The sequence below is a fragment of the Bombyx mori genome, chromosome 23 (assembly GCF_030269925.1).
Source record: "Bombyx mori chromosome 23, ASM3026992v2".
NCBI lineage: Eukaryota > Metazoa > Arthropoda > Insecta > Lepidoptera > Bombycidae > Bombyx > Bombyx mori.
Window position 1 is genome coordinate 9,904,792 of NC_085129.1, and position 12,571 is coordinate 9,917,362.

The 12,571-nt window shown below is 40.8% G+C and overlaps 1 long non-coding RNA gene across 1 annotated transcript; it reads left to right on the plus strand.

The window, feature by feature from the left end:
• The first annotated feature begins 7,857 nt into the window (after positions 1-7,857).
• LOC134201091 (uncharacterized) lies at positions 7,858-11,218 on the plus strand. Its single transcript, XR_009976269.1, has 2 exons — positions 7,858-8,956; positions 9,062-11,218. It is a non-coding gene; the product is annotated as an uncharacterized LOC134201091 (long non-coding RNA).
• The last annotated feature ends 1,353 nt before the right edge of the window (positions 11,219-12,571 follow it).

A 12,571-nucleotide genomic window follows, 5' to 3' on the forward strand; every position in this document is an offset into this window, starting at 1 on the left:
ATGAAACGAAACGAAAAAAAAAATTTTTTTTTTTTCAAAATTATCATAGGCCCTATAATATGAAATATGCCAAAAAAAAGCGATTTCGTTTTTTTTTTGTTCTTCGCCTTGGGGTAATATCAACTTACACAAAAATATTTTGGGGTAATAATTAAAAAAGTTCCCTGACCGTTGCCCTAGCTAATTGCGTTAAGCAAAGATTTCTTACGGGTTAGTAATTATATATTACGGGTTTATCTAACTATTGTTTCCTTTCAGGCAGTGTAAACTACTTAATCTTTCCTAAACAATTAAAACTGGCGCGCCAACATCTATATTGTAAGGTCACATAACGTTATAAGTTGTTAAAAAGAAATCAAATCAAATATTTACCTATTGTAATACAAACTCATTTGAAACTCAAAAGTTTTTACGAGTACAATTACAATGCCTATGAAAGTAGTAAAAAAGAAATCTCTCGATCATACTTTCAAACTAAAGCGTTTTGATGTTCAATATTTGACTAGCGATATCGTTTCAAGAAAAAAAAAGATTGAATCATAAACATTTTCCGAGCACGTAAGGCGTAACTTGCGTGAAAATGTTCGGCCATCGTCTAGAAAACATACATATTATGCTGATCCTTGTTGTAAGCATTGTCTAAAAGTTTTGAACCGCTCGTAAATAATGGGGATTTCTCTTTTGGCCAACTTTTATAGTTCAGCAGCTGAAAGTAATGAAAAAATGTAGCGTGGAATTTACGATTCCATAAATTATTTAAATTGCACACGACTTCGTTAGCGTCATCAGGTTTCCTTCTAATTTAACAGGAACGGTCTGTTTTAGTAAAAACTAATTGCATTCTTCTCGATATAAATATCTGGTTTTTATCGTTCGAATAAACCAATGTTTCATTTGGAAGTTGCGAATAAATTAAATTTTGTATGTCTCTCCTAATCTATTATTATTTGTCGGGATAAAAAATTATCAAAATTATTTCAACTAATTAAAAAAAAATAACCCCATTTCCCGCGATTCCCGTTTAGTAGAGAGTTCGCCAGATAGACGAATTATTAATTTTGATATTAGGTTTGTTATCTTATCCAAGATCTCATTTCATGGCCTCGTAGGTGTAATAGTCTAGACTAGTGGTCGGCAACCTTCTAATCCCAAGAGCCGAAAATAGATACTACACAATTTAAATTTATTCAAGGAGCCATTTTTTAAACATATTCCTTGCTTTAGTTAGAGACATTATTATGGAAATAATTAAATGACACATTACTTAAAAAAAAAAAGAATTTAATATGGAAACACTTCGCTGAAGAGCGGTATCCGAGGAGTCAAAAAGGTGCATGAGGCTTGCGAGCCGTGGGCTACCGACCACTAGTCTAGACTGCTGTAACCATGGAGTTGAGTTTGACTCTGATCCAAGGAAAATCTTGTTAAAGCGATTTGATAATATGTGGTTTTGCCTCATTAGTTATAGGTATAGGTATCGCACGCGAAATCTATCTTATGTTATAACCAAAGAAAATCCTGGTAAACGTTACAGTTACATTACACCATTAAATTATAAAATTCCTAATTCAACCTACTTATGTACGCCCGTAAGAAGCTATACTTTATTTTTATTAAATTTTTTTTTTTTTTTTTTAAATCAATTTGAAAAAAAAATCGATTAAACAACATCCTCAAACCCACATATTGGACATCCCTTTTCTTGACATCGTATAAATTCGGTAATTCTCGGTACGGTTCGGAAAGTTCACCTGCGGCTATATTCAGACTCGCCAAGTTACGTCGGTCGTATTGTAATGAGCGATTTAGTGGGCAACTTCATTCTGTTAATTTTGTGTCACGGTGCGCGCGCATCGTAAAATTTCACTCTCATCAATTTTTCATAACGCGCCTAAAGAAGTATAACTTCAAAAACATATGACATTATGTTTTTTTTTTATATGGGCTTGAAGGCCTATCCACGGATCTATTCACGGGTATGACTAGAATACAATTGAGACTTTTACCTCTAGTCTCAACTCAGGAACTCATCTTGTTAGTACACTGTAATCTTATTTCAAATTTGCTCCAGCAAAATGTACTCTATAAACAAGGTATGTTTATGGATCATAAATAAATTTAGCCTACATTTCATTTTTATGGGAAAAACATTTATGGGTTCCTAAAACAAGGCTCTTGAACGCATCTGGTGCAGCGACTGCCGGTGTGCCGGTAACGACTGCCTTTTGTCACCGGTTTTTAATAAAGGGCCCCGATTTCTTTACTTAAAAATTTACTATAGGATTTTCGTAATTTGTTTTATCGATTCCAATATTGCTTAGTACGCTGCGATACAATAACAAGTGAATTAAAACTACTTTTACAGTTTAATCTCGCGTTTTTATTGTTATTAAATGATTACAGACTTTTTGAAAAAAATTACAGTTTTCGTGATCATGGTCGACTAATCAACCGTAAACTTTGAACATTCAAAGTAACTTTAATTATGTATAGGAGTCAAGAAGGGATGTGTAGGAGTGTAACATGAGATATATATTTTTTGCCTTTTTCTATGGATCGGGGACCGAATCTCCTTCGAGGATCCGCTTGCTAGGACGGTCTGCAGATGTTGGTAGCGGACCGCGGTACAGTATGGAATTAAGGATTAACCTTACCCGCTAAACGACTCCACTACGACTCATTAAGCGTCCAATACCCCGAGGTCAAAGGCCGGACGGGGCTTATCGTGGCCAACACTGCAACCAGACGCGCGGCTCATTCCAAGGACGCCTGGCCGTCGAAGTTATCGAGGTGAAACGAAGGTTCTGCAACGTCAGCCGTCTTGGTACTACGGCCCGTGAGATCGCCCAGACGGTACCATAGGTGTCCCGGGTCCCGTGGCCTCCAACCCCCTCAGATCATCCCGTAACCTTCACCTGGTGGACACCGCTATCTCGTCATGATAATCGCCTTATCGTTGCCGCCGCTGACTACTCCACGAATCCTGATTACGCAGGAGCCAGTCACCATCGACGCCCTAGACACGTCCTTACGGATCCGTCAGATCCAATAACCTTTGCATTAGACGCCTTCAGCTCTAACACTAGGAGCAGGCTTAGGGACCCCGGTAACCGTACTCGTCGAACTCAACAAAGAGGTCGACGTGCAACCTAACCTATGAATCAGCTCGCTGAACTTCTGGCGGGATTTTCTCAGCGGGTTGCGATACCGATCCGGTAGTAGATTAATTCGCGAAGCAGCTGCTCTTGAGTTGTTAGCAAATCCCACCCCTCCTGGCTGAGTCTTTGCTCGCCCACCTGTTCTGGTGAAACTGGAAAGGCCTCCGGACCACCAGTAATCCTTCAAATCTAAAAAAAAAAGCCGCTATCTACAGGGGCCGGAAGGTACGCTCGTACTGTCTCCGCCGGCCCCCGCCACGACCTGTGACGGATTGGTATGGTGAAATAAGAGATATATAAATTTGCTGGTCGATGTCGTATGCAAAAAAAAAACGTTTTGTAACTCATTCCGATTCAAAATTTAACAATCAAAAATTCTTCAACGACCTTATATTGGAATTACCTGCTGGCCGCTGGTGGTAACATATACGAGACCAGAATAAGTAGACGCAATAAACTGACACCGATTAGGAATTGGACCTTGTGTCCTCCGGAGCAGCAGTTAAGGCCACTAATCACTGTATTTATGAGGCTATCAAAAAAAGAGTACACAGGTGGCGATCGTTTTGTTTAAGACTAGCAAAAAAAATTGTGTGGAGACCTCGCATTGGATGTCGTAACGTCGGGCAGACAGCTGACTAGGTAGACCGATGCCCTGGTCAAAGTAGCTGGTAGGAACTGGATGCGAAAGGTAAGAGACCGAAAAGAATGAGGTGCATTCGAAGAAACCTACACTCAGCATTGGGTTGATATGCGTTCTAGAATAGAAGAGAGAGAGCTCGATCTCAGAACCAAAAAAATAACTGTACCAACCCAAATCGACTGCTGTTACGTTACCTGAATCGCAATAAAAACAGGATTACAGCGATCGGAGCACTATTCACACTTACAAAGTGGAAACAGCTGTGCTGCAAGTTTATTACCCGTAACTACATTTGTTCACGGCTGCACAGCTTTTAGTAGTTAAAATCTTGTAATTACACTACCTTAGAAACCTCTAAAACAAAACCGATCTTTTTTTAATACGTCTTTATTAGCTTCATACGTGTGCATGTTAGTATGTATGTAACGGAAACTACTAACATGATTTTGATCCGCTTCAAAACGTCGGATTAACTCTAAATTTGGCGTAATTATCATGATCACAATTCAATATTTTAAACAGACCCGTTATTCTTAATAGGATAATCAGGATTAGCGATTTTTTTGTTGGGACCAGCTCCCAATTTTAACAGCTCTTCTACAATATTAACAAAGCCTAATTGGACTGCTGTACAAATTAATAGCTTATTATTGACACCTTGATAATTAATTGTAATACCTAGAATTTTGAAAAATAATTGTTTAAGAGTAGAGGAAGAGGTAGACCTAAGAAGAAATGGATGGATTGTGTGAAAGACGATATGGGTAAGATGGGAGTGAGCGAAGAAATGGTATATGATAGAAGAGTATGGAAGGAGAAAATATGTTGCGCCGACCCCAGGTGACTGGGAGAAGGGCAGGATAATGATGAATAGTTTAAAAAACACGCTTTTATAGAAATTCCAATACTATTATTTATTATAGCGTATAAAGGAAAGCGGACTCACGGCCCAACTTGTGTTAAGAGGTTACCGGATACCATAAACATCGCAACGTGGATGTCGCCACCCATCTTCGCGATTTGAGGTATACATATGTCTCAATTGTTTAATAATTACGCATCTATACTAATATTATAATCTATATCTATACTAATATTATAAAGAGGAAAGATTTGTTTGTTTGTTTGTTTCGAATAGGCTCCGAAACTACTGGACCGATTTGAAAAATTCTTTTTCCATTAGAAGCCGACATTGTCCCTGATGAACATAGGCTACTTTTTTTTATTTTTTATTTTTGGTTTCATGTGTGTTTTAATGTTTCCGAAGCGAAGCGAGGGCGGGTCGCTAGTATTAGAATATTTTCATTTGATTTTTATTACGTGATTTTATTACATTACCGTGGAAGTTTTTTTTGCTAATATGCACAGATGAGCAAACGGCCCATCTGTAATTAAGTGGTCACCGGTACCTATAGACATCAAACAGATTAATGCCACCAACCACATTGAGACATGATTTTTAAGTCTCAACTTTACAATACAACGGCTGCCGCACCCTTCAAACCGAAACGCATTACGCTTCGCTCCATGGCAGAAATAGGTAGGGTAGTGGTACCTACCCGCGGGGGCGGGGGCTCACAAGATGCCCTACCACTAGTGATAACGCAATTTATAATTTTTGCGGTCATGATTACACGATTTTATTTCCTTGACTGTGGAAGTCATTCGTGAATATTTGTTATTGGTTAAGGGTGTAATATTCGAACACCAGCAGACTCGCGTTGCTCGACATGAATTAGCCCAAACACGATGACATCCAAAATTTTATGTCACACACCTCGGTTTTTCCAAGCGGTTGAGCCAGAGCGTTCGTGATTATATCGATTCTGGTTGTAGTGTTTTTTTATACCTTCATCGATCCTAAGCCGACGTACGGCGGTCGCTCTCACCGAACGGGCTCTTCATCAAAGTTTTGGAATGAAGTTCCTTATGGGCCGATGCGGAGGGGTACCCTAACCGGGAAAAAACGTCCGTAACGTAAGATTTTTATTACTAATGCACACAGTGTACGACTTAAATTTGTAATAACGTACAGATTAGTACTGCACACAGTGTACGACTTAACTTTGTAATGACGTACAAAAAATAACATATATTTTTATCATTCATTGACCACGATTTCAGAGCGTTCGTTTGCGCAATACATTAACTCTTATGCAAACAATCGTGAATGAAGTGTACCACAATAAGTTCGCATGTTACCGAATGACCGTGGGTTGTTGCGAAACCTCCAGTTTTATTTTCTTTATACCTCGAATAGAACTTAAAATTAATATTTTTATAATAAGGAACTTCGTTTCTATCCGGTGTCCCACGACACTACACATCTTTTTTTTATTAGATGAGACTTTCACGTGTGTCTTAATCTTCTAAATAGAGAGTCTTCAAACTCAAGTCTTCTGGTCATCAATATTTGTTGTTGCTAAATAAACAAATTAAATTACGTAAGTGGCATTAAGAAGCAAAACTTAACTTAAATGTTTCCTTATCAAACCCGTTGTTTTCAGTAAAGCTTAATTTAATCCGGCCGTCCGGCTGTCCGGCTGACATCCGAGTTTGCAAGTCTGTTTCTGTTTTTAAATACAAGGTCAAACAATTTTATCTCTCATCAACCGAATAATCATGGTTCTATACTCTTGGGATATACGAGTGTTACTGTGTTACTTATAATATTTGCTATGTGTATGTGCTATAATTCTCATGTTGTATTTGTTATTTTAGTTATGTGTTATTTGTTCTACACACACTTATCACTTTTTATTATTATTCTCATTATCCTCTCGCAGGTCTGCTGGAAGAGATTTCTCAAAGAAATAAGCAGTGCCTTTGTACATAATTTTCCTATTACTCTGTACTGTGTCTTGTTTTCTGTGTGTACATAAATAAATAAATAAAAAATAAATAAATAAATAAATAATCTTGCTTACCCTGACTTCGTGTTGTTTTCGTGATCTAAACTACTTCGCTTACAGATAGAAGCTACAGTAAACTAGCCTTAGGAAAATACATTTAGTAGAGCGTATTTGTTTAAATAATTTAAAACCTATAAAACCGATATACGATTGTAAAACAAGCACATATGATTTTTTTTCAAGCTTACGTATTAAAATAAAAAAAACTTTCCCTTTTATGAACCACAGATGAAAATCACTTTCCGTAAACAACTACCTTGATTGAGAAGGAAACCGTGCTTTAATCTATGTAGCTGGAAATGGCACACACGATGCATAAACAGTAGACAAGACTGTAACTACGTCTCGAAAACAATAGCATTAACCTCTTTTGTTCGTGGCTTTGCAACGGGAGCGTATGGATTAACCCCCTATACAATGCACCCAGTTTTAAACGAACCCTTATAAATAGAACTCGGTTGGCGGTTAGCTTCCTCCACCGAATATTCAGGAGTTTGCTTAAAAACATGACAGGGGAAAGGTCTGATTTAATAAAGAAAAAAAAACAGTCCAAAAATGTAAATTAGAAAGTAGTTTTGTATTCAGAAATTATAAAATTTTTGGACCTGAAGAATATCTATGTTCTGTATCATATATTAAATACAGCATGAACAGTAACATTGGGGAATGAACATTTATTATTTACTAATTGGGAATCAATTGGGAATCAATTAGTAAATTCTATATTGACTGATTAATGAAATAATTTATAGATTGCACGTTGAGAGTTAACTATAATGGATAAAGAGGATATTAAAAGATACTTAAATACAAAATGGAGTAAGCTGAATCTTAAGGTAACCTTCGGGTAGATTTAGGTATGATCGAAGTACGTAACTGTCATAAATGAAGCACTCGGTCCACAAATAACGTGGACTTCCATAGTATCATAATTGTAAATGTTCCTCACAATAGAAGAAGAACTGCTAAGATTGTTCAACTTTATTAAATACTAGCTGTACCCGTCCGCTTCGCTGACCATTTAAAATGAACATTATTATATTTCTCACCCCCACAAAGATTCTCATCATTAACGCCCCTGCAACTGGTATAGGGAGTCCAACACTCATATAAATATTAGCCTATCCATTAAGTGTATGTGACGGCGTTAACAATATTTCTAATAAACATCACGTGCAACAGGCGTGACTCACACAAGCCGGGTGCGCCGGCCGTGTCGTTCCACTCGTGCAACAGAAGTGACTCATAAGCCAGCTGCGCCGGCTAGTATAAAAAGGCGGTGCGTGCCTTGCAAGAAACATTCGTTGGACTGCGTTTGCCTGGTGCACTTACTATATCCTTGTTACGTTGTGTGATTCAGTGACTGTTGTACGTACTGGTTAAAGTTGGACAAGTGTTAAAGTGAATTGTTAAGATAACATATTGTTGATTAAATCAGAAATCAAAGGTGACTTCGTTTAACTTGGTGTTCAACAAAATAATGTCTACCCTGAAGCTTACATCAGAAGTGAGATCAGGACTCTACTCTCACTGGCGTGACGTGTTTGAACATGTTCGAAGTACAGCAAAAAAAACATGATGCAGATCAGAATACTAGTAGTGGTACGTCACAAGAGCGTGAATGCAGCATACGTAAGTCGTGTAATAACGTCTCTGTTACCTCGATGGAAGATCTGAGCCACGAAGAAATCGTCACATCTTACGTTCTGGCTCATGTTGCCCAGTTTGACTGTCGACGTCATCACATGGCGTTTACTAACGGAAATACAACACGTAACAAGCTATTGCAAGAAATTAAGGCAAGTGCAAATCTCAAGTGAAACTTCGATCGCAATAATGGATCTGTCATGACGAGTGGGTAGTTCCGACACGAATCGTTTTTAAGCCAATGACTACTGCTAAAGTTACATGGCACTAGTACAGTAAACCAGGACATGAGACTGTGAATTGTCGCTGAAATTTTAGAATCTACTCAATTCAATACCAATAACACTACACGTTCGATGACTTCGGGCTCCAGCAAGCAAGCAAACAAGAAAGCAAGCAAGTTTCCGTGGGGAAGAAAAATTGACACATCTGAAGTCGTCGTGACCTGTAAGATAAGACGTCCGGTGCGTTCGTGTCTGGCGATGCGGCGGTGTTCAGGTTCCGCTGGCGGATGCAGGTTTTTCCGGTGAAGTGCGTGCTTGTGCGTGCTTGACAAGTGTTCGCGGTTGGCTTCCTCAGTGTGGGAGTAACATCGTGTAAGAGAGGTGGAACCCGTAAAATTGTAGTTTGCGTGGTGGCTGGTAAGATTTGTTGCGGTAAGAAGTTTGCATGGTGGTAAAATGTCTTGTGAGTCTGCACAGGTAGCCGGAGGTGAGACTTCCGCGGTCGCGGCCCACCCAGTCCGCGAGAACCGGGCAGATCGCCTCGACGGTACGGAGGCCGGCCGACGGGTCCGCCAAACGACGAGATCACGCCTCCAGCACGGACAGCCGATATTGGAGCCCCCGCGCTCCGGCTGCACTTGCGCTAGGGTGCGCCGCCTCGTAGGAGACTGTGCTGTGGCAGGTCCAACCAGAGACGTCAACGTGTGTTCCAGAGCTTCAGTGTGTTACAGATAAGTGGTTTTGGCTCCCCCTTTATGTTCCATTCAGGGTCAGAATGTAGTCTTATAAAACAAAGCCATAGTAATTTATTCAATGGTAAGCGGTTTCATGAACAAGTCACCGTGGTCACCCTAGACACGTCCTTACGGATCCATCGGATCCAATAGCTCTTGCATTGGATACCTTCAGCTCTAACACTAGGAGCAGGCTGAGGAACCCCAGTAATCGTACTCGTCGAGCTCGACAAAGGGGTCGACGTGCAACCTAGCCCATGCATCAGCCCACTGAGTTTCTCGCCGGATCTTCTCAGTGGGTCGCGATTCCGATCCGGTAGTAGATTCGTTCGCGAAGCAATTGCTCTTGAGTTGTTAGGTCTCCTGCGGAGGCGCTCGGGCAGTTGTTAGCAAATCCCACCCCTCTTGGCTGAGCCTTTGCTCGCCCACCCGTCCTGGTGAAGCGGGAAAGGCCTCCGGACCACCAGTAATCTTTCAATCACCTGCAGTTTTGGAAAACGATAGGTATAAGTTGAGACATGTAAATAGTTCTAGTGTACAAAGTTTCCCATGAAAACTTACGCGAAGTACCTCGAGGCCCGTCAGGCCTACTAGAAATTTCTGAAAATTATAGTGACGATGACGTGACGGCGTACACAGATGGGTTAAGTAATCTTGTTCATGAAACTGATCTTAATAATGACGACTCTATCACTGACAATAGAAGCGACATTTTTGTCCGCAAATAGCGATACAGCAAACATAGTCTGCGGGTAGTGATACAATGTCTGTAAGCTCAGGCACCTCAGGTGCAGGTGTTGCAAATGTAGAAAACGATGGTCGGTCTCTCACTATTTCTGAAGAAATTCCGTATAAATGTTCTGGTTTAAGAGATGTTTTAACAAACGCTACCGTACACGCAGATTAAAAAAAAAAAGAGAATTGTATGTGGCTAGAGAGATGTTAATCCGGACTAGCAAAAAAAAAAAAAGAGGAAAAAAAAAAAAAAGAAATTGTAAGTCATTGAAGGGTGTATCCGGTCCAATGACTTGGCTAAAGGGATGTTAATCCGGACTAGCAAAAAAAAAAAAAAAAAATAGAAAAAAAAATGTAGGTCGTTGAAGGGTGTATCCGGTCCAACGACTTGGCTAAAGGGATGTTGATCCGGACTAGCAAAGAATAAAAAAAAAAGAGTAAAAAAAAGAAAAAAAAAGTGTGAAGTCATTGAAGGGTCTGTCCGGTCCAATGGCTTGGCTATAGGGATTTTCATCCGGACTAGCCACAACAATTAGCTACAGGGATTGCGATCCGGTCTAGCATTATCCGGTCCATTTCGAAAAACTGAAGGGATAACAATTCCGATTTAAGTTAAAAGGGACATACTTACATACCTGAAGAGATTTAAATGAACTGGCCCAGGTATGTAAGCAGTCAGTATTTATAGCCAGTATAGGATTTTCTGAAGAATTATGCGAACCGAACCGTATTAGATTGTTAATATCATAGACCACGTTTTAAGTTGCATCCGTTAATGTCAGGATGAACGAATACGCTTATTGTCTACAGAACAACCATAAAAAGGCGCACGAGGACGAGCGCATGTCAGTATGGCCGTGACGGCGTTAACAATATTTCTAATAAACATCACGTGCAACAGGCGTGACTCACACAAGCCGGGTGCGCCGGCCGTGTCGTTCCACTCGTGCAACAGAAGTGACTCATAAGCCAGCTGCGCCGGCTAGTATAAAAAGGCGGTGCGTGCCTTGCAAGAAACATTCGTTGGACTGCGTTTGCCTGGTGCACTTACTATATCCTTGTTACGTTGTGTGATTCAGTGACTGTTGTACGTACTGGTTAAAGTTGGACAAGTGTTAAAGTGAATTGTTAAGATAACATATTGTTGATTAAATCAGAAATCAAAGGTGACTTCGTTTAACTTGGTGTTCAACAAAATAATGTCTACCCTCAAGCTTACATATGTATTTTCTACTTGGATACCATGTTTCAAGTCAATCGGATGCATGGTTCAGTAGTTATAACGGAACATCCGTAAAAACCACTGTAGATTTATATATTATTAGTATAGATATGTATATTTTTTTTTTTTTTTTTTTTTTTTTATTGCCTTTGTAGGCAGACGGGCATACGGCCCACCTGATGGTGAGTGGTTACCGTCGCCCATGGACTTCAGCAATGCCAGGGGCAGAGCCAAGCCGCTGCCTACCGCTTAATACTCTCCACAAGCCTCGTTTGAAGAAGGACATGTCATAGCGCTCGGGAAACACCGTGGAGGGGAGCTCATTCCATAGCCGGATGGTACGTGGCAAAAAAGATCTCTGGAAACGCACTGTGGATGATCGCAGTGGCTCCAGGTAGTATGGATGAACTCTACTCCGGTGGCGGGCGGTGCGATGGTAAAAACGAGATGCTGGTATCATCTCGAACAATTCCTCAGAGCACTCCCCATGGAACATACGGTACAAAATACAGAGGGAACCGAAGTCCCTCCGCAGACCCAGAGGCTCCAAACGATCCGAGAGAATGGGATTATCGACAATCCGAACGGCCCTCCTCTGTATGGAGTCAAATGGAAGAAGCTGGTATTTGGGAGCCCCAGCCCAGAGATGGGAGCAGTACTCCATGCGAGGCCGGACTTGTGCTTTATAAAGCAAAAGTCTTTGTCCAGGCGTGAAGTACCGCTTCGCTCTGTTGAGGACTCCCAGCATTTTGGACGCCAACTTGGCTTTGCCTTCCAAATGACTCCGAAACTGGACATCGCTCGAAATGTCGACCCCAAGTATCCCGATACTCTCGGAAGGTTGCAGGGATACTCCTTGGAATTGCGGCGCCATGACAAAGGGGTCCTTCTTCGCAGTGAACGCGCAAACTTGTGTCTTTATCGGGTTGAATTGAACCAAGTTCAATTCACCCCATTCGGAGACTCGCCCCAGAGAGTTCTCCACTTCAGACACAAGTTTTGATCGTCTCTCTTGCACCACGCTCCGAGAGAGACACTGATGGCCGATGTATCGCGCATCCCCCGTGCTGTCATCCGCATAGCAATGCATGCCATCAATAGACAGCATGTCATTGATATACAGGATGAAAAGCGTGGGGGAGAGCACCGAACCTTGTGGAACGCCAGCGTTAATGGTCATGGTATCAGAACAGTCACCGTCTACAACGACCGTGATGCTCCGCCCATCCAAAAAGCTAGCGATCCACTTGCAGAGACCCTCGGGGATTCCGTAAGATGGTAGCTTCGATAGAAGTG